General features: G+C 42.6%; 1 long non-coding RNA gene across 1 annotated transcript; it reads right to left on the reverse strand.

Annotated features, from left to right (window-relative positions):
- Window positions 1-4,164: 4,164 nt before the first annotated feature.
- Window positions 4,165-4,815, reverse strand: LOC104228305 (uncharacterized). Its single transcript, XR_711314.2, has 2 exons — window positions 4,726-4,815; window positions 4,165-4,563 (listed from the first exon to the last, which is right to left on the reverse strand). It is a non-coding gene; the product is annotated as an uncharacterized lncRNA (long non-coding RNA).
- Between the last annotated feature and the right edge of the window lie 18,943 nt (window positions 4,816-23,758).

The following is a 23,758-nucleotide window of genomic DNA, read 5'->3' on the forward strand; positions in this document are numbered from 1 at the left end:
CAGTCTCTCGGTCTTCTTTGTATGAGCACATTAGAGAGCGTCAATATGACAACCCCCATTTGCTTTTACTTAAGGACACGGTGTGGCACAGTGGTGCCAAGCAGGTTACTATCGGAGATGATGGGGTGTTGCGGATGCAGGGTTGGATTTGTGCGCCCAATGTGGATGGGCTTCGTGAGTTGATTCTTCAGGAGGCCCACAGTTTGCGGTATTTCATTCATTCGAGTGCCGCCAAGATGTATTAGGATTTTAGGAAGCATTATTGGTGAAGAAGAATGAAGAAGAATATAGTTGCATATGTAGCTCTATGTTTGAATTGCCAACAAGTAAAGTACGAGGATCAGAGGCCCAACGGTTTACCTTAGAAACTCGAGATTCCCCAATGGAAGTGGGAGCACATTATCATGGATTTTATTATTGGGCTTCCGCGGACTTTGAAGAAATTTGATGCGATATGGGTCGTTGTGGACAGGTTGACTAAGTCGGTACATTTCCTTCCAGTAGAAGTTACTGATTCTTCAGAGCGTTGGCTGAGATCTACATCAGCGAGATCGTCCGTCTTCACAGTTTGCCAGTGTCCATCATTTTTGATCGGGGTACGCAATTCACATCGCACTTCTGGAGGGTCGTACATCGTGAGTTAGGCATACCGGTTGAGTAGAGTACAACATTTCACCCTCAGATTGACAAACAGTGCGAGTGCACCATTCAGATATTGGAGAATATGCTTCGCACCTATGTTATGGATTTCGAGGGTTCTTAGGATTAGTTTATAGAACTTGTGGAGTTTTCCAACAGTTACCAATCGAGTACTTAGATGGCTCCTTTTGAGGAATTATATGGGAGGTGGTTATGTTCGCCAGTTGGTTGGTTTGATCCAGGAGAGGCTCGATTGTTGGGTATCGATTTGGTTTAGGATGCCTTGAAAAAGGTCAAGATAATTAGGATCGACTTCGCACAGCTCAGTCTAGGCAAAAAAGTTATGCCGATTGTAGAGTCTGTGATGTTTCATTCATGGTTGGAGAGAGGGTTTTGCTTCCGGTTTCACCCATGAAGGGTGTGATGAGGTTTAGAAAGAAGGAAAAGTTAAACCCTAGGTATATCGGACCCTTTGAGATTCTTGAGAGGGTTGGTGAGGTGGCCTACAAGCTTTCACTACCACCTAACTTATCAGCATTTCACCCTGTGTTCCATGTCTCCATGCTCCGGAAGTATCACGGTGATACGTACCATGTATTAGATTTCACCTCAGTCAAATTGGACAAGGATTTGACTTACGAGGAGGAGTTAGTGGCCATTCTAGCACGGCACGTCCTAATGTTGAAATCCAAGAGTTATCCTTCTCTTAGAGTGCAGTGGAGAGGTCAGTTGATCGAGGCACCCACGTGGGAGTCCGAGTCCAAAATGTGGAGTAGAAACCCACACCTTTTCACCAGTCCAGGTACCTTTTCTATGTCCATTCAAGGATGAACGTTTGTTTTAGAGGTGGAAAATGTGATGATTAGATAGGTCATTTTGAGTTTTAGCTTTTATTTTTATGTTTTGAGACCTTGATTAGCTCCGTTTAGCATTCCCTGATTTGCGTGCGCAGTCCATATCTCATTTCAGAAAGTCTTTATGTAAAAAATTAAAAACAAAATGTGAATTTTTGCCTTATTTGAGTTGGTTAAGGTGAACATTTTATGTAAATGGACCTAGATCAGTATTTTGATGGTCTTGGTGGGCCCGTTTCATGATTTGGCACTCAGTCGTATGCCCAGAACTGAATTCAAAAGATCCTAACTTGATTTGACGTGATTTTTTGAAAGCTAGTAATTTGAAGGTTTAAAGAATTTCGAGGTTTGTCCGTAGGTTGACTTTATAGCTACCGGGTTCAAATTTTAGTTCCTGGACTTGGTATAGGTTCATTTTACTATTACTGACTTGTTTGTAAAATTTGGTTCAAAACGGAGTTGATTTGACATGATTCGGATGCTTGGTTGTAAATTTGAAAGTTCTTACGTTTCATTACAAATTTCATACATTTTGATGTTCGATTCCTGGTTCTAGGTGTTACTTTGGTGTTTTGATCATTCCACCGAGTTCGTATGGTCTTATAACAATTGTGTGAATGTTTGGTTTGGGGCCCGAGGGGCTCGGGTGAGTTTTACGGGTTGTCAAAACAGAGTTGATTTGATATGATTCGGATGCTCGGTTGTAAATTTGAAAGTTCTTACGTTTCATTAAAAATTTCATACATTTTGATGTTCAATTCCTAGTTCTAGGTGTTATTTTGGTGTTTTGATCATTCCACCGAGTTCGTATGGTCTTACAACAATTGTGTGAATGTTTGGTTTGGAGCCCAAGGGGCTCAGGTGAGTTTCTGATAGACTACGGGTCATTTTTGGACTTAGAGGTTACAACTTCAATTGGTTTTCTGATATCTGGTGCGCTGTTCTTCGCGATCATGAAGCTACTCTCGCGATCATGAAGGGTAACTTGGGTTGGGGTGGAATTCTTCATCGCGAACGCAATGGCTAGGTCGCGAATGTGAAGCGCTAGAGGAGTTATCCTTCGCGAACGCGACCAGCATCCCACGAACATGTAGGGATAAGGGGACCTGGGAAGGTACTTGACTGTTACTCTACGTGAATGTGAGCCCTGGCTCATGAACGCGAAGGCCAGGAGGGTGAAGCCTCCGCGAATGCATAAGGAGCATCACAAATGCGTAGGCCATTTTGGATGTTATGCATCGCGAATGCGTTAGGCCCTTTACGAACGCGAAGAAGGCTTGACACCCAGTGACTTAAATATCCCAAAGTCAGGATTTACCCATTTTTCACCATTTTCAAGTTTGAGCTCGGCCTAGAGGCGATTTTGAAGAGAAATTTCATCCCAACTTCATAGGTTAGTAGATTTTAACTTGTTTTCTTCCATGTCCATAAACATCCATTGATTTCTAACCTTTAATGTAATCTTTTTCATGGTAGAAATTAGGGATTTTGGTAGAAATTGAGAATTTTGAGAAATAGAGATCATATTTTGAAACTAATCACTTAATCCGGCTCGAGGCTGAATGGGTAATTGGGTTTGGTCTGAATCTCGAGTTTTGACCAAGTGAGCTCGGAGTTGAATTTTATTGACTTTTTCCAAAATCATTAAAGATTGAATCTTTTTCACTCGTGGATAGTTTCTAAAGCTTATTTTGTATTGTTTGAACTATATTTCGTTAGATTCGATTGGTTTGAAGGCGAATTTTAGAGGAAAAACTCTGGTTGAGCTTTAATTTGATTGCGGAGTGAGGTAAGTGTTGGATCTGACCTTGACTTTAGGGAATTAGGAATTTGTGAACTATGTGTTGTGTGGCTTATTTGAGAAAATGACATATATGTGAGGTGACTATTGTATATACGCCGTCAAGATATTTGTTTCCATGTTTTCTCGTTATTTCATGAATTATCTTATTCAATGCCTTAAGCTCTATTTGACTTCTATGTCGTACTTGTTATTTGTCATTTAATTATTCTTGTACTGAATTGTTCATCCCTTCCATGACTCCGCTCTTATTTGCTACTTGCCTTAACTGTTTTACTTGCACACCTTAATTGTCACATACTTTACTTGTCCTATTATTTTTGTAATATTTGTTGCACCCTTTAATTAGTATGTAGCCCTTTATCGCCTTGCACCCTTACTCTAGATGTAGAAATTCTTGTAAATTTAGTTGTTGGATTGTTTTTGGTATCTGAAATTGATTGGGAATTGGGTTGCACGCAGCAACGAAAATCGAAAGATGATGAATTAAAATGGTGAAATAAGGGAGGATACTTGATACTGATAAATGATAATAACTAAAAATATTATCGACGAAACAGTGTCGGATGGCACTTCTTTGATCAACATGCCTCCGCACCTGTTATTAAGTAGTTGTATTGTGAAAAGGCCATGGCTACGGAGTTAAATTTTTATTTTTCTTCAACTTATTACTTGCTTTCCGAGTAATTTCTCAAGAACATACTCGATAAGTATATTTCTAGCATACATTATTAGAAAAGATGCATTGTTATTGAGATACGAGACATAAAATATTATAAAGAAAAAGTAATTTAAAAAAATAAAATATCTTACACAAGTAATACATTTGTAAATAAAATCTGTATGTATATAATAACCATACATATAATCTAGACAAGACGAAATTAATTTATCTTTATTCCTGAATTGGATATTATCACTTGACATACATCATTATTCGTACAACATAAAATAACGGAAAGAGGAAAAGAGGAAGGAAACATATCAATTATAGGATATCATAAATGTGTTACACAGTTTTGGAGCAGGTTGTTGCAATTGGACAATAGTGTTCTCTTTATACTCCAGTCCTGGGACCACATTGGAACGTGTTGAATGTCGCGAAATTACAATGACAGCAAAGTATGCAGTCACTACAGTCACTGTCGAATTTGCAAGATCTAAAACAAGTATTAAGTTGAGGGAGTAATCTCCTTTCCATCTCTGGGAGATCATAATTAATATCCCGTCCAGCCATTACTTGCATCTTTGATAACCACATCAAATTAACTGAAACATATCCCATTATAGTTATCAAAATTCAAATACAACATATATAACACTATAAAAAAAAATTAAACTTCATAAACAAAAACATATGCGTGCATACAAATGCTGTAAATATTATAGTAATAGAGTTATAGCTAGAGATAAAGAGAGATAAATACTAACTAGTGGCTGCCATGAGAAGAATAGCGCAGATGGAACCAAGCTTAAGAAATGCCATTTTAGGAATCGTACTTTATGAAATTTTTGTGTGAGTATATTCTTGCTTTGCAATGTTGTAATTTATAGACCCCCTGCAATGTATTGGCATCTAGAATGGTTAGTAATAGTTCTATAATATTTTCCATGTGTTTTTGTAATATTTTATAAATATTTTTATGTTAAGCTTTTCCAGCGATGGATACTGTAATGAAATCTGTTATATTCTATCATTTTTCTCTCCTATTTCACAAAAAAATACGATCATACTTAATTCATAGAGTAGGTTGTGGAACACAATGCACATAAAATACAACCATATGTGATTTAAGATCCATTATTTATGGAAGATACATGTGAGCATCAGGTAAGATTTAGATCCATAGTAATTTTTTATTAAAAACAGTAACTAGAATATGTGGCTAAACCAACCATAACACACATTACTAAAGTGGTCATGTATATACTTTCCTTTTAAGGTACACAACACACACATATTATTTCAATTGAATATTGGCATTTTGTCATCAGCATTTTTTATTTAATTATATATAACATGTCTCATTTAAGCACTATGATTACTCGACAATATATATTTTATGTACCGCACATTTTTAGTCTAATTTTATCTTTGAATTTGATTGGTAACTCTAGTAAAGCGTCAAAATCCTATACATAAATTTTACACTTTTTAAAATAATTTAAATTTAAAATTGTCATTATAAAATATGTTTAGCCTAGAAAATTGAATAAAAGGTGATCAATCATCCGACTTACTGCCTACAAATTGGGGCGGGGGAGGGGGGTGGTCGGAAGAAAAGGAATGATCTTGTCAGTACATAATAAAATATATTTTACTAGCATAATATCTGTTGTTACGTAGGGTGTACCATATGCATCAAATCTCTCTATAACAGAATTGTTTATTTTGATATTTTTGGTATTTATGAATGATTGTTATATACCTATAATAATATTTGATATGTAAATATTATTTTGGTTGTTATAGAAAAAATTATCAAAAAATCAATTATTTTTTTCATTTTTAAGTTCCATATAAAAGATAAAAATAATCAGATCTCAAAATATATGCATATGTCACCCATTAAATAATGAAGAAAGCTAATACATTATCAATAAATTCATAATTAAATGTAATTGTAGCTTAGCTTATTTCGTAGATTACATTCTTTTACTAGTGATATAATGCTTCAATTGGTGAAAATTTGGGTCAAAATCTTCAACAAAAAGGGTATTCAATAGCTTTCACTTGAAGGCAATCTAAAGAGCTTAACCGTTGAATTTTCTATCTAAATATTTTGTTGCCATCCGTCCAATGACAAAGACACAGGTGCAAATCTTCAAATCTTATGTATTATGCAAAACAAAAACTTTGTTCAGTAGAAAAGATTGTGTGTGGTATTTGCCGTGAAAATGGTAATAACAATTAAATCTGTTGATGAGACTCTAAAATACGTGATCTATTTTTATGCTAGTTGTTAAGGTAGTTGATGCAAGATGTGTGAAGATAAAAGATGAAATGCGAGCTAAAATGGAATTAGAATCGAACCGGGGGGTTAGCTATTTTGGCCCCGGACTGACCGATGAGGGGCCTCGAGGTCGATGCCTAGGCTCGGGCTCGAGCTATCGGGGATAATCGGGAAGGGGCTAACAGTTAGGATATAATTAAAGGATGTTCTTTATGGCCAATGACGAGTAATAAGTGAAGAGCAAGTATGAAGAGAGAGAGAGAGAGAGAGTTGTTATTTATCTTGTATAGAATAGTTGGAGCAACAACAGAGAGATTACAAAATGGCAAGGATTCCCTTTATATAGGAGGGGAATCTCAACATAGTACAAAATGCATTAATTGTAAAAATATGGAGACGGGACAGTCAGATGTGACGCCAGGCTTTGCCAGTGCAATCTGCTCTCCTTGGGAACTCTCCATCCTTGGAATCGTCGTTGGGTAGAGTGTAAATGGACATCGAGGGAGAGAACTCGACTGCAATCTCGCAGCCTCGAGATCTCGAGGTGATTTCCCGAAACACCTTAATGATGAGGAATTAGACCCTCCGATTTCACCGTATATAGATAGACTCCGCATTTCCTGGAATGAAGTAATAGGAAACGATTTTGAGCCGTCGTTCCGAGAGCATCATTGTAGTGACATCAACCTATAAGAGCATTAAATGCCATGTCCCAGAAAATTGTGCAAGGGTTGCCGTTAGATGCGATTATCAAGGAACCCACGAACTGCTATTGGCTCGTCCTTTCCGCTGCCCAAGTGGTTCCTATAAATACATCAAATGTTTGATAATCTTCATCTTCGTAGCATCTTCAAATTCACAAGTCCACACCCATCTTATTTTACACTCTTCCGTATTGCTTTATAAGAGGAAATCTTACCATTGCTATGGCCAGGACTTCTAGAACGGTCCCTCGGTGGAATGAAGTTGCGTCTTCATCTCGGTCGTCCAAGGATAAAGCCAAAGCGGTACCTACTTTGGAATAGTACACTCCCTCCAAGCTTGACATGTCAAAAGATTTTACCGTCGATTCCACTTAATCCACACCGAGCCGATGTGAACATGTGTCCTGATGAATTGGTGTCATGACTAATATCGAAACAGTGAAGATAGACTGCCGATGGGGCGAGCCAGTGAAGGTGGAAATTCCTGGCCCTGAAGAGAATATAACAGACTATAAGGACAACTTCCTTCATGTGTGTACCTACCCGTTAACCTTGGGTCCTGCTGAGTCCTCTGAATCTTCTGAACCTTTTCCCCTGGAAATAGATCCGATTATCCTTGATTTTTGCGACAAATATCAAGTGACGCTCGGCCAGATCTATCCCTCTATCTGGAGGATAGTGTTGATGCTCCGTCATTTCACTGAAGGGGTTGTGGGCGAGGTTTTTACCCTCAACCATTTGATTGGGCTGTACATCCCTCGATTTTATCGAGGTTTGATCAGGCTCCACAATCGATCCAAAAAATCATTTTTCTCGAGCATTGACGAGGGGAAGGATCGGGGATGGATGAGCAGGTTCGTCTGGGTAAAGACCTCGGACATCATTCCGGCCTGGAGGATGCCTTTCCCGGAGAGGTGGAACACACCGCGTAAGTGACTTTCTCTCAACCGTGTTTTGTAATTTTCTTCCCTTTTCTCCGGATTGATGATTTCTTTGTCATTTCACGCAGCCGCTGCTTGGTAACCCGAGGCGGTTTCGGACTTGCCAGGGTGGATCAGACAGTTGGACATCGCGTTCCCATATAATGTTCGATGTTGGACCGACCTGGCCAAGGAGCGATGGGTGGCCAAGAATCATGGTAGGGCTTCTCTGCTGCCTATGTCTTAGATTTGCGTTTCTCCTTGTGTCCCTTGTGCTGACAAATGAATTCCACCCATGCTTGTGCAGGCCTTAGCGAGAATATGGAGATGAGGCCACCCCCTGGTGGCGGGATGGAGGCTTCAGAGCCCGACAAGGGCAAGAAGAGGGAAAGGCAAGGCGGCTGTCTACCTTCCTTTCAAAGGAATCTAGGTCACTCGAACATCAAGCCGCTGCTAGGACCTATGCCTCAACTTCAAGGGCAAATCCCGGCACCGAGGACAAGGATGAAAATGAATGCCAGTTGGCCCGGAGGAAGAGGCTGAGTGCATGAGCCTCATAGGTTCCTCGATCAGAGGTTGCTGAGTCTGGAACAGGCGATTCAGGTCAGTCCCGTAGACCGGAGATCCTTGAGGGGGTGTTAATGTGGCTTCAAATTGTATGACCGAGTTTGGCGCAGTTTCCGTTGGGGGGACCGCTGCTATCGATCTTGAAAGGTCGGGGCCTGGAGCTTTTCAGGAGCAAGGGTTGCCTTTTGAGGAAATCGGCGACATGAATGATTTCATCTCGTGCTTTCAGGTCTCGTCAGGGGAGTTGAGGGACGCTCAATATCGTCAAAGCAGGGATTCCTCTCCCAGAGAGAGGCTCTCTTGCCAACATCTTTGATGGTGTTAGCGATAGTATCAGATTTTATGTTCCTGGCACCGTCAAGGCAGCGGAGATATTCATGTGGCAGGTGATAATTGTCTTTCGTATATTTCTTTTAGTCTTGGGCGTCATTCCTCATCTTTCTAACTTTTCCGTTATGTCGCGGTGCAAGGATATGTATGATCATGCCCTCGTTCGGCTCCGCGAGGAGCTTTCATACCGCGAAGGGGAGTGTAAGAAGCTTACCTCGATGCTGTGAGATTCAGAGACTCACTCTGCCCGAGGAGAGAAAGAATTAGGAGAGCTCTGAGCTACTTTAGAGAGAGAGCTCCGGGAAAAGGCTGATCTTGCTGCGCAGGTATCTCGCCCTGCTCGTACCCAACCTTTGCTCCCACATTCTGACACAAATTGACTTACCTTTCTTTTGCAGGTCAAGCAAAATGGTTCATAGATTAGTCGACTGAATGCGGAGATCATCAGGCTGAGGAAGAAAAGTGAGGTAGCTACTGAGGAGTTGGTGTCATCCCATGATCTTTCAAGAATGCTCGCAAGGATATTGATGCCTTGGCCGACGCCAAGTCCGAGGTTGAAAGAAATGCTGCCACTTATCAGGATATGTAGCCACGGTGCATAAAATAGCTCGTGATGTATCGGTAGCAGCCGAGCAGAAGTTAGCTCGAGCTATTAATCATGCTAAGGTGAAGGCTAGGAGAGAAACCCTGGAGGATATCGGAGCCCGGGGCATCGATCTATCAGTTGATCTTGAGGAAGCCCACGAATTGGAGAGGGAGCTGGGGCTTTTAATTGTCCCGGATGAGGGCGAAGATAGTGTTGATGAGGAGTAGTCCCCAAGTCATTTGCATCCTTTATTTTTCCTCTTGTATGGAGTCCCCGGGGGATGGATTTTGAAAAGATGTCTCTTGTGGATACATTTTTGGCAATGTAAGAAGAGGGACCTTTCTTCTTTCAATTTTTTCAGCTTTTTTTTTTGTTCCTCTACTTTCGCGGATTTAGACTTTCGACTTTTGATGTTAGCCTTTCAAAATCCGTTCTTGGAGCAACCGAGACCCTCAAATTGGGTCATGCCCTGGGGTTAAATTGGCAGCTTCTAACGGTCTGATGCCTGCTATACCGAAGAGCCCCCGAGGCCCCGCAGCTTCTCAATTTCTGCTGGGTTGTAACATTTGCTCGACCTTTCTACTGGTGATTTTGCTGCTTTGAGAGACTACCTCTTCGGCAGAGCCTAGTGCTTTGTGTTAGTCCTTCTATTGCTTCAACTCAAAATTCTTGCTCAGATCCACATCTTTCTCCCCGTATCCTATTTGTAGTCATGACTGCTACGTCGATGTCCGACTGCCATGGAGAGGGGAGTTCTTCCTATGCTCCACATTTGGTTGGTGATAGTGACGCACCGCCAGTGCCCAGTGAGCGGGACTCGGGGTACCCTACCTTGATGAGAGCCGTCACACCGGGGAGGCCTCCCAATGTTCCGGGTCGGGAGCATATGTCGAGGATCATTTCATTAGTGGGAGAGAAAAGCCTCGAAATGATCAGAAAAGATTACGGATGGGGAGAAGGCGCAGTATTACAAGTACCTTCTTCCGAGGAGAGTGTCATGACATACGTCGAGCAGTTTTTGAGCGTATACACGCATATTTTTGCGTCGGGTCCCCCCGACCGGGTTGTGCTTGATTTCTACCGGAGATATCGGGTTATATTGGTGCAGGATCACCCCTTCCTTTGGAAAATAGTACAAACAATGAGATATTTTGCTAATAAGGCCGGGATAGAATTTACCCTCAGCCATCTTATGAGGTTATATTGGCCACTACATTATCGAGGTTTGATTGTTCTCCGGTGTCGATCTGCCCGAGCTCCTGTCGTTGGTAGCGAAGAGGACGAGGATTGTGAATGGATGAATCGGTTCATTCGAATTTGAACGACCGATGTCATCCCTAGAATATTTTTGCCATTTCTTGAGAAATGGAACTTCACACGTAAGTGTCTCATCTGAACTGTCATTGTTTTGACCGGAGGCAGGCTCCGTAATGATATATTTCCGTTCTAGATTTGTAGCAACTCATTGGTCACCGAACAAGGTCCTCGATTTAGCCGATTGGTCTCGTAAGATGGCAGCTTGCTCGATTTATGATAGTCACCGGTGGCGAGATCTGTCTAAAGGGAGATGGGAGGCGAATCATCATGGTAGGTGTCCGTTGTTTTGTTTCCTAAAAAAGCATTTTTCTTGTCGGATTATTAACTCAACTATCGTAGGTATCGGAGATTTTCCCGCAATGAGGCAGTGTCTTCCGGGGGAAGAGGAGAGATCGTTGGCCCTGGATCGAGGATTTATGACAAACGAAAATATGCTCTAGGGTGAGAAGGAGCCTGCAGTGGAACGACTCCTTCCCAACGGTTAAAAAGAAGAGATTTGGTCAATTGGCTACCTTCTAAAGGTAGTAAGCCATCGGATATTGGCTCGGCCTTTGGCGAGGCTCAGCGGCTCGGCCTTATACCCATTTTGCGGCCAAAGAAAATGATCTAGCCATAGTTTCTACACTTGAGGTGCAAATCCAGACCGTTCGTGCGAATGATTCTGCACAAGCGAATATGATCGCAAGGCTTTTGTCCGAGCTTTTGAAGGCGAAGGCCGAGGTGGTGAATGCCCGGGCCGAGGTTGTGATGAGCAACACCAGGGAAGGACAGAAAGCGGCAGCCTATTTGAAGAGTGCTGCCATTGCTAAAGCTGATCCGAAGAGAGCCCTTGATCGTACAGGCAGTAGCAAGGAGTATGTGGGGTGCAAATCTCAGAGGGAAGTTCTCGAGGAGATTCACGCTAGGGGATTTAATCTCTCGGAAGAGATCGAGCAAGCCAAAGGGGAGAAGTATGATGCCAAGTTTCTTCTATCTGATGATAAAGAAGGCGAGAAAGGGGTCGTCGGGCCATAGTCACAGAGGGGGGACGTTTACTTCCTGCCATGTTCTTGTGTACATAGCTTTCACAATATACGCTTGTATTTTATCACCTGTATGTATAAGGGGGAACCCCGCAATTTGTGTATTCTGTGTTTCTTTTTGTCAAGATTTCAACCAAGTCGATTCGACCTTTAAGCTAGTAAAAATCTTTAAATCCGTGGTATGGCTCTGAGGCTCGTTAGGCTGGCGACAACGGCTTTTACCCTTTTACCTTGGGCATATGTATTTTAACTATTTTGGGTTCAGTATCCGAGTCGGGTTTCGATGCGAGCTCAATCGACCCTCAAGTTTTATATTTGTGCGTGCTGGCGACAATGGCTCGGATGCCTTCGGTCGAAGCGACCTTTAGTGTAAGCTGGCATTAGAGCTCTTATGCTTTTGATCAACTATCTTAGGTTTAGTCTCCGAGTCATGCTTCGACTCGAGCTCATTCGACCCTCAAGCTTTTGTGTCTGTATGGGCGGGCGACAATAGCTCTTACGCCTTGCCCTTGGGCATCTGTATTTTAACTATTTTGGGTTCAGTTTCTGAGTCGGGTTTCGACTCGAGCACAACTGACCCTCAAGTTCTGTATTTGCGTGGGCTGGCAACAACGGCTCTTACGCCTTGCCCTTAGGCATGTATAGTTAGCTATTTTGGGTCCGGTCTCCGAATTGGGTTACGACTCGAGCTCATTTTAACCCTCAAGCTTTCAAATTTTCAGCTGGCGGTAGTGGCTCTTACGCTTTTGGTCGTTGCGACCTTTTAGTGTGTGGCCTTGAGGCTCATTAGGCTGGCGATAATGGCACTTACGTTTTGCCCTTAGGCATATGCAGGCTTTGTTTTCCTCTCGTTAGGGACTTTTTGAAATGATTTTGCCTAACCCGTCATCGGTTCGGGAAGAACCTCGATTTCAAGTCATTTGCGGCGATGTTCGAGCACCTCAGAAGGTTTAGCTCGTAGGCTGAGTAGCTCAAAGCCTTGTGATTTGGAGCTGACATGGTCGAAGTTCTTTTGCCTGTCGAGGGTAGCCTGTTTAACTGGTTCTTTTCGAAGTAGATTCGAAGTAATGGCCTATAATTTTATAGCGACGGTCGAGTGTCCCCAAGTCGCATTAATTAGGCTGGTACAGTCGTATGACCGTAGTCATTTGTGTTTGGTCGGAGCCATATTTGATACCGAGTGTAGTAGTTTAGGTGTCTACATCGAGGGTAGTCCTTTTCGGGAGTCTTACAAATGCGACATATAGCCTAAACTCCGGGATTGAGTTTATGCCTGCAGTAAGGTCTTACAAAATTTTCATGCCTTTTGAGGTCTTACAGTTTTGTTGATACTTGGTACAAGTATGATTCATGTCTTGCTTAAGGTCTTACAGTTCTGTCGATACTTGGTACAAGTATGATTCATGCCTTACTTGAGGTCTTATAGTCTTGTTGATACTTGGTACAAGTATGATTTATGTCTTGCTTGAGGTCTTACAGTTTTGTAGATACTTGGTACAAGTATTATTCATGCCTTGCTTGAGGTCTTACAGTTTTGTTATTGCCTTAAATAGGTCTTATTAGACTGAGTCTGCCCGCTCGGGGTCTTATGGCCTCGAGTTTTTTAAATGAAGGGCGATTGGCGACAGTCTCTGAGTCACCGAGTTTGCTTAGGCTCGGGGGCCGTTACTCGTGAGCTCAAAATTGCCTCATTGAGGGCTTATGATTTTGGAGAATCCGACCCTGAGGTCATGCGTTTTCTGAGTTTGCGATGCCAGTCTCCGAGTGTTCGGGGCATCTTTCCCTTTTGGAGATGTTTCGTAATTTCCATGTTGCCTCATTGAGGGCTTATGAGTGTGGAGTTCCGACCCTGAGGCCATGCGGGTGCCGATTTATTGACGCTAGTCTCCGAGTATTTCGGGGCGCTCTCGGTGGAGGGATCCTTGCTATGAAAATACTGAATTTTCTTTGGATTACGAAATGCTTTGGCGAAAGATATTCTTTGATTGTTCGGCATAAGTACATGTTGTTTCGTTGCCGTGAATCCAGCTTATGTGGACATGGTTCGTTTGACCGTTTGGCCCGGTACATCATTTCTTATTGGAACCTTGTTTGTTGTTCCTTGGTTTTTCCGAGTGGGTGACCTCTCAAGGGGGTTCCCTCCAGTGTTCGGGGTTGATTGTAAAAGAAACCTCGTACGCTTGTCAGATCCTCCTTAAGTAGCCTCGTGGATGTTGCCTCGTCAAAACCTTGCCGGTGAAACCCTCTTTGCGACAGAAGCTCGGTCGAAAGAAAAGAGTGCAATGGATACCGTTAAGGCCTTGAGATCTTCGGGTTGGGTTAGCAATTTCGACTGCTTTGGCCTACACAAAGGTTATCGTAAAGTAAAAATAGAAAAAGGGGAGGATGATTATACCTTAGTGGCGATGGCGCTCTTGGGTTTTGGCATTTGTTTGGCGGACGCGATGTGGTCCTTTATTTGAACACAGTCGGGGGTGTGTCTTAAAAGATCGTGTGGATGACGTATTGGGATTCGTCTGCTTTGTTCTTTTTGGTCACTTCTTTTTCTCGAGACTAGTTCTTAGCTCGATTTTTGAGGAATTCCCGAAGGTGTCCGTTATCGAGCAGCCGAGCCACTTCCTCCCGGAGTTGCCGGCAATCCTCGGTCATGTGTCCATGCAAATTGTGAAACTCGCACATCAAGTTATATTTCCTTTGTGAGGGATCTGACTATATGGGCCTGGGCCACTTGGCATCCCTGATTTTGCCGATGGCAAAAATGATGTCCGAAATATCGACGTTGAAGTTGTATTCTGATAGGCAAGGTGCCCCAGTTGGCCTCGTGTCCCTATCAGATCCACCTCTATTGATGAGTCCCCGAGGGTTCTGTCCTTGGTTCACCAATCGATCATTGCGAGGCGGATTACTTCTCGAGGCATTCCTTCTATCTTCGGGGTATGGTTGATACCTCTCTTTGTTCAGTTTCGATTCCTTCGCCAGGAGTCTACTCAGATATACTAAGCCCGAGGGGGATCCTAGCTGGTCATCCTCGACCCTGATCTTTGACTGGTACCGGTTATGGACGTCCGACCAGGTTACGGTGGGATACTCGATCAGATTCTCTTTCAGCTGCCTTGAGGCCACTGAGCTTTGTTCATTCAGGCCTTGAGTGAAGGCCTGCACCGCCTAGTCGTCGGAGACAAGATACGAATTCTCGTAGCATTTCATTCTCCCTCTGCTTAATCTTGAATAGGTCGGACTTCCTTGTTGCTACTTTGATGGCACCGGCGTGTGCCTTTATGAAGGAGTCTACTAGCATGGCAAATGAGTCTATGGAGTTGGAAGCCAGGTTGTAATACCACATAATGGCCCCTTCGAGAGTGTTTCTCCGAACTTCTTCAGTAAGATGGACTCGATCTTGTCGTCTTTTATGTCGTTGCCCTTTACTACGCACGTATAGGCAGTGATGTGTTCGTTGGGATCTGAGGTCCCATTGTATTTTGGGAGTTCTGGCATTCTGAACTTCTTTGGAATGGGTTTTGGGGCCGCTTTCTCTGGGAACGACCGTTGCACGAACTTCTTTGAATCTATACCTTTCAGGACTGGGGGTGCGCCCTGGATTTGATCGACCCTAAAGTTATAGGTTTCGACCTTCTTGTCATTGGCTGCTATCATTTTCTTGCCCGACTCGATCCTTTTGGTGAGGTCCTCAAGCATTTTTACGATGGCAGGATCGGCTACCGATCCGTTGTTGCTCGATCTCTCCGGTACCTGTTCGGTCGGGGGAGTAGCTTCCGGTACTATTGTGCTAGGAGTCTTCGGGTGGCTTTGCAGCTGAGCGATAGCCAGTTGTTGTGCCTGCAACATTTCAAAAATAACATGAAGACTAACTTCCCGTTCTTCCCGAGCTGGGGTTTTTTGGGCTTCCTGTTGGTCACCATGTTATATGCTCCTGTTGGTGTGTGAGGTTTCGTCGACCTGCTGTGCGTCTTGCGAACCTGCGTCTGCTGGAATCGGTCTAGGTGCGTTGTCAGGGTTCTGTGGTGGCGCGCCAATAATTGGAACAGCCACACTATTTTCTCCGTGGTTTTCAAGGTTGTCGTTCTCAACTCTGTTTACTGAGCCAGACATTTTGACCTGAAATCGAAGATCTTGGACAAGAAAAAGTGTGAAAGATAACTTGTGTTGTATAACGAAACCAGCAAGAAAATAATTACTATTTTTTTAGCCCCACAGTGGATGCCAAACTGTTTACCGTAAAAATGGTAATAACAATTAAATTTGTTAATGGGACTCTAAAAATATGTAATCTATTTTTATGCTAGTAGTTAAGGCAGTTGATGCTAGATGTGTGAAGATAAAAGATGAAATGCGAGCTAAAATGGAATTAGAATCGAACCGGGGGGTTAGCTATTCTGGCCCCGGACTAACCGATGAGGGGCCTCGAGGTCGATGTCTGGGCTCGGGCTCGAGCTATCTGGGATAATCGGGAAGGGGCTAACAGTTAGGATATAATTAAAGGAGACTCTTTATGGCCAATGACGAGCAATAAGTGAAGAACAAGTATGAAGACAATAAATATGAACAATAATATCGAGAGAACAAGTTAGAGAGAGAGAGAGAGAGAGAGAGAGAGAGAGAGAGAGTTGTTATTTATCTTGTATAGAATAGTTGGAGCAACAACACAGAGCTTACAAAATGGCAAGGATCCCCTTTATATAGGAGGGGAATCCCAATATAGTACAAAATGTATTAATTGTAAAAATATGGAGACGAGATAGCCAGATGTGACGCCAGGCTTTGCCAGTGCCATCTGCTCTCCTTGGGAACTCCCCATCCTTGCCATGGTCGTTGGGTCGAGCATAATATTATAAGTAACATTAATGACATATGGTTGTTATAGAGGGCTAATTTTACAAAGAGTATTCTGGTATAAATATGAATGTTGTTATTCTAGGTAAAAAGTTGTTATAGAGAGGAAAAATATAACTTGAAAATTAATTCTGAAGAAAACTTAACTTTTATAATGAATGATTGCTATATAATGATGTTGTTATAAAGAAATCTGACTATAGCATTTATATATTGCAAATAGGATTTGAGAATTATTCAAATGTAACTTGATTCCAATTTACAAGAAATAGAAATAAAAAACACAAAAGATAGATATTGAATAGAAATTAGCATGATACTTAACCACATACACTGATGCATGCATTTACTACTCAAATGCAATTCTATGGTACTTTAATTGGGAAAACGTGAATAGAGTTTCATGTCATAGTTGGATATTACTTTGTAATCATGACATTAATTATGAAGCTAAGTTACGCTTCCTAAGAATCTTTTCATTTATGTTTGCCAGCAAATGGTGCTAATCAGCTCAATATATTAACAGCAATGAGAATAATATTTAATTTCATGATAGTAAATATTCTTGACATCCTCCAATTAAGCAGCATATTATGGATCTGAAGAATCTTTCCTATTAAATAAACTAACAAAAGGTCCTACTAAACATAACATACTTAAATAAAGAAAATTATAGAAATTCGGGAGGTAAAAAACTTTACTATGTGTCACAATTTTATTATTTAGAAATTTTCTTTGCCTATCAATTACAATTTTATTTATTGATATTCATTGTGTATGAATGATTTCACAGTTATGATTAAGGTCTTGTAAATATGTAAAGATTAATAATTTGTTTGGCTAATCCATAAATTTTCTTATGAAATTATCCTGAAATTTATTTGCAACATAAATTTTCTAATCCGCCTTGAACGGTCACGTCGGATGTAGGGATGTGCACGGATCGGATCGGATCGGATTTAGCATATTTCGGATTCGAATTTCGGATTTCGGATTCTAGAAAATGCAATCTGAATCCGATCCGAATTATATCGGATCGGATCGGATTTTAAAGTTTGGATCGGATCGTATTATTATGCCTCAAAGTTAAACTAATATGTATATTTTCTTTGTAAAAGAGGCAATACATTAAGAAAAATTCATGTTTATGCAATTATGAGAGGACTATGGTGCCAATATAGCTAAATCTAGCAATTGTAAAGGTAATAACTTGGAGGTTAATGTAAATTAAAGTGTAGTATTTATACATGTCCTAATAATTTCGGATTTCGGATTGGATTGGATTAAAATATACCAATCCGAAATCCGATCCGAAATCCGAAATTTTAATAAACATAATCTGAAATCCGAAATTCAAAATTGAATGGATCGGTTCGGATTTCGGATATCCGATCCGAATGAACAGCCCTAGTCGGATGTAGAGTGTCTGTGCTCAACCATGAGAATATGAAATGCATAAGTTAAGTTAAAAGTTTTGATGATTTTTCCGGAGAAAGTTTTTGGGCAATGAAGCTATGTCTCGACCCCTTTTCTTCCTATCGCGATTTCCTCTCAAGCCATCTTCACCCTTTATCTTGTTACGATCCAGAAATTTTTACCCTCGGGATCATGATGCCGCCTACCATTTCACTTGCTGACAATAATAATAAATCAAATAATAACAATAACAACTGAATTGTCTGAAATAAGGTGATAAACTACTGAACGACGTAATCCAATACAATCCCAGAAAATGGAGTCACGAATACATTACCGTCTAGACTACTACAGATAATAGCCTGAATAAACACAATTGTCTGAATCAAAATAAACATCAAAGATGACATAGAAGGGGACTTCTGTAACGACCCGACCGGTCGTTTCATGAATTACCACTCCGTTTTCCCCATTTCTGCTTCTATATGTGTTGTTCAACGGTATTTCATTACATCGTATTGGTTAGTTTGGGTTTGGAGTGATTTTGTAGAGAAATGAAACATGTAGTCTCATAAGTTGGCCTTTAGGTTAGAAAAGACAACCAGAAGTTGATTTGTGAGTAAACGAACTCGGAAGTTGGTTTTTATTGTTCAGATAGCTTCGTGAGGTGATTTGGGACTTAGGAGTATGATCGGAATGTATTTTGGAGGTCCGGGGTAGATTTAGGCTTGAATTGGCGAAATTGAAATTTTGACGTTTTCCGGTTGGTAGTGAAAATTTTGATATCGGGGTCAGAATGGAATTCCAAAAATTGAAGTAGGTCCGTTGTGTCATTTGGGACGTGTGTGCAAAATTTCAGATCATTCGGACGAGGTTTGGTACACTTTTTGATCGAAAGCGAAATTTGGAAGTTTTGGGATTCTTAGGCTTGAATCCGAGGGTGATTTGGTGTTTCGGCGTTGTTTTGAGTGTTCCGAGGTTTGGAGCAAGTTTGAATAGTGTTATGTGACCTGTTGGCATGTTTGGTTGAGGTCTCGAGGGCCTCGGGATGATTTTGGATGGTTGACGGAAGAGTTGAACTTGAGTGTTGCTGCAGAATTTTCTACTCCTGTTGTTTCCGCACCTACAGATTGGCAACTGCAGGTTCGACGCCGTAGATGCATAGAGGAGGCCGTAGAAGCGGAGTTTGGTCAGTTGGAGCTTGGCCGCAGATGTGGTGCATTGGGCGGATCTGCGGGACTGCAGGTGCGGTTCCTAGACACAGATGCGGCCTTGAGGGGCTTAAGTGAAAACCGTAGAAGTGGTTGGTTGACCGCACAAGGGGTACCACAGAAGCGGGAAAAGGGCCGTAGGTGCGGAATCCCTGGGCCAAAACCTATATAAGGTTTCCTTCGCAATTTTCAGCTTTTTTTCACCATTTTAAAGTCGGAATGGGAGCTTTTTGGGAGATTTTGAAGAGGGAATTCAAGGAAACCTCGTGAAGGTAAGATTCTTTGAACCAAAACTCATTTCTATGGTGTTATTTCACTGATTAGACATGGAATCTATGGAAATTTGTGGTTAAATTTGGGAAGTTAGGGCTTGAAATTGGAGACCTTGATTTAGGGATTTGAGGGGTCGTTTGTGGTTGGATTTTGATGTACTTGGTATGTATGAACTCGTGAGAGTGTAAGGGTTCTAGTTTTGTGATTTTTATCGGAATTCGAGACGTGGACTTGGGGGTCGGGTTTGGCCAATTTTGGAATTTTTGATGTAAATTGGTTATTTTCGAGTGGGCTTTGTTCCCTTAGCATATTTTGATTGTATCGTACTATTTTTGGCTAGATTGGAGCATCCGGAGGCCGAGTGGACAGGCAAAGGCATCGCGGGCTAGAGTTTGGACCGGATTGAGGTAAGTAATGATTGTAAATGTTGTCCTGAGGGTATGAAACCCCGGATTTCACATCGTTGTGCTACTTTGATGTGACGCACATGCTAGATGACGAGCGTGAGGTTGTGCACTGTTAGGGATTGTGACTTAGTCCGTTTTGTATGACTGTTAAGTCGAGTATTTGATTAAAATATATATGATATCATTGTGTTTTGGAAATTATTACTATGTTTTGGGCAGAATGTCATATTTGGGTCTTGTGCCAACTGTTTTGGACCATTAGGGGCTTTTTACTACTAATCCTCACTGTTTTGGCTTCATATTTGTACTCAAGCATGTTGTATTCTACTATTTTCATAACTCAGCTGTATTTACTCCGTTGTGATATTTTTAATGATATTTTGGGTTGGGCATCATGTTTTACTATTGCCCGAGTGGCTGATAGATTTCTGACTGAGAGAGGCCGAGGGCCTGTGTTGTGAGGATTATTATGGGATTGGGCTACGCGTCGCAGCAGGTTGTTACTGATTCATGATTATGACGCTGAGGGCCTAATTTGTTATGCCATGAGGTGGCTTGTTATGAGGCCGAGGGCCTGTTTGATTACGCCATGAGATGGCTTGTTATAGCGCTTGGGCTGTAGGAGCCCCTCCGGAGTCTGAACACCCCAGTGAGCGCGGGTACCCAGTGTGAGATGTGTTAGTGCTCGAGGGGCTGATTACGAGTGATTGTGAGGTAGCCTGAGGGACTGGTTCTATTGGTATTTTGCCCGAGGTGCGGTTGTGGTACATGTTTTGCCCGAGAGGCTATTTACATTTCTATCCATTTTACTCACTGTTTTTATCACTTGTTTGAAACTATTGAAAGAGTTTTTAAAAGGTTGTACTGAACTGAGTTGTTTTTACGAGTTTCATTACTTTACTGCATTGTTCTGGACTTATATTGTTTTGTTGTAGCGTTATGATGTGGTTTGCGTATTTTCTTACTGCTTAGCTGCCTTTACTTTTATTACTTACTGAGTTGGTATATTCACATTACTCTCTACACCCTGTGTGCAGATCCAGGAGTCTCGGGTCGCGATAGCGAGTGCTGATCAGTCTTCCAGCAGGTCTCCGAAGTTGACTAGGTAGCTGCTTGGCATTCGCAGCCCAGTGCTTCTCCTTCCTATCTTATTCAGCTTGTATTAGCTTTTGTTTTTTCAGACTATGTCGTTCTTTTCTTATTCCTAGACGAGTTGTAGTTGCTCATGACTGGTGACACCCTGATGTCGGGCTGTGTTATGTTTTCCGCACTGTTCATTTTACATATATTATGGGATTTTAGCTAATCAATGACTTTAAATGACTTATTATACATTTCTGGTTGGTGTTGGGGTTTGTGTCGGCTGGCCTAGTTTCACGATAGTTGCCATCACGACCGGATCGGTTTTAAGGTCGTAACAAGTTGGTATCAGAGCCTAGGTTACATAGGTCTCACGAGTCATGAGAAGGTTTAGTAGAGTGTGGCGGATCGGTACGGAGACGTCTGTATTTATCCTCAGGAGGCTGCAGAACCTTTAGGAAAACTTCATTTTCTTGAATTCTTGTCGTGCGAATTTGTTGATTCTAGTACTAAACTTTTGTTATTCTATTCTCTCACAAATGGTGAGGACACGTGTTACCAGTCATGATGGACAACCACTAGTACCACTAGCTGGGGCCACTAGAGGCTAAGGCCGTGGTAGGGGCAGGGGTGTAGCCCGCACAACAGTTAGGGCAGCACCTGCAGATCCACCGTCACCCCAGTTCATGATTAGGTCCCAATTGTGGATGCTCCAGCAGCACCAGCTCAGGCACCGGCTGTGCCTATTATGATTCCAGGCCATCGGGAGGCCCTGGCCCAAATTTTATCAGTGTGCACTGGCCTAGCTCAGGCGGTTTCAGTTACTACAATCGCAGCTACTTCTCAGGCCGAGTGAGGAACACAAACTCCTTCTACTCGCACACCTGAGCAGGTCGTGTAGGTACTTTAGACACCGGGGCACCTCCAGCCCAGCCGGTTGCAGCTACTCAGGACTATGTAGCTCCTGTTATGCCAGAGGACGAGCAGCGCAGATTGGAGAGGTTTGGTAGACTTTAGCCTCCAACTTTCAGTGGTGTAGAGGGCGAGGATGCCTAGGGTTTCTTGGATAAGTGTCAGATGATGCTTCGGACCGCAGGTATTCTAGAGACCAGTGGGGTCATGATCACTACTTTCCAGTTCTCAAGAGCTGCACTTAGTTGGTGGGAGGCTTATGAAAGGCGTAGGCCGATTAACGCAGCGCCCCTTTCTTTGCAGCAATTCTCGGTTCTCTTTCTAGAGAAGTTTGTACCCGAGTCTCGCCGAGAGGAGCTGCGCAGGCAGTTCGAGTAGCTTCGGCAGGGTGACAGATCTATTACGCAGTATGAGATATGGTTCTCCGAGTTGGCTCGTCATACGGTCTGGTTAGTTCCCACAGATCAAGAGAGGATCAGGAGGTTTATAGATGGCCTCAATTTTCAGCTTCGGTTGCTTATGACTAGAGAAAGAGTATCTAATGCTACCTTTGATGAGGTTGTTGACATAGCTCGACAGATTGAGATGGTTCGTGGTCAGGAGAGGATTGAGAGGGAGGCTAAGAGGCCTCATGGTCAGGGTGGATTCAGTGGTACTCCTCATGGGGGTCAGTTTCAGCAAGGCAGAGGCCGTCCATTCAGGGATGCTCAGTCAACTCACCCAGGTTATCGTGGGGCATCATTAGGTTATGGTTCACATAGTTCTCAGCAGGGGCATTCATCACTCAGTTCCCTTCCAGCCCAGAGTTCGTCCCGTGCTCCATCAGTTCAGGGCTCTTCCATGCCAGGTTCTTCTGCTAGTCATCCCGGTGCTAGGGGTTTCCTTCAGTCCTCGTCTCCAGCACCAGAGAGTTGTTATGAGTATGGAGATTTGGGTCACATATGGAGGCAGTGTCCTCGTCGTCTTGGGGCTTTATCTCAGTAGAGGAGTCAGCCATCGACTTTAGCACCAGTTACTTAACCACCCACCCAGCTAGCTAGGGGTGGAGGACAGCCATCTAGAGGTCACCTTAGAGGGGGAGGTCGATCAGGTGGTGGTCAGGCCCATTTCTATGCACTCCCAGCTAGGCCCGATGTTATTACTTCAGATGTTGTGATTACAGGTGTTGTCTCAATCTACCACAGAGATGCCTTTGTGTTATTTGATCATGGTTCCACTTTTTCATATGTGTCATCATACGCCTTGTGAGTCTCTTGTTTCATCTGTTCGTGTATCTACTCTGGTAGGCGATACTATTATTGTGGACCGTGTGTACCGGTCGTGTGTGGTGACTATTGGGGGTCTGGAGAACCGAGTGGACTGTTGTTGTTTTGTATGGTGGACTTCGATGTGATATTAGGTATGGATTGGCTATCTCCGTATCGTGTTATATTGGACTGTCATGCTAAGACAGTAATGTTGGCCATGCCGGGTGTGCCACGGATTGAGTGGCGAGGTTTGACTGATTTTGTCCCCAATAGGGTGATTTCGTTCTTGAAGGCCCAGTGGATGGTTGGGAAAGGTTGTCTTTCATACTTAGCCTTTATGAGGGATGTCAGTCAGAGACTCCTAGTATTGATTATGTTCCTGTAGTGAGGGATTTTCCCGATGTGTTTCCTGTAGATCTGTCGGGCATGCTACCGGACAGGGATATTGATTTTGGCATTGATCTAGTGTCGGGCACTAAGACATTTCTATTCCACCGTATCGTATGGCACCCGCGGAGTTGAAGGAGTAGCTTTAGGAACTCCTTTATAAGGGGTTTATTCGTCCTAGTGTGTCGCCTTGGGGTGCGCCTATTCTATTTGCGAAGAAGAGGGATGGTACGATGGGGATGTGCATTGATTACAGGCAGTTGAACAAAGTTACAATCAA

Source organism: Nicotiana sylvestris, chromosome 4, assembly GCF_000393655.2.
Source record: "Nicotiana sylvestris chromosome 4, ASM39365v2, whole genome shotgun sequence".
Classification (NCBI taxonomy): Eukaryota; Viridiplantae; Streptophyta; class Magnoliopsida; order Solanales; family Solanaceae; genus Nicotiana; species Nicotiana sylvestris.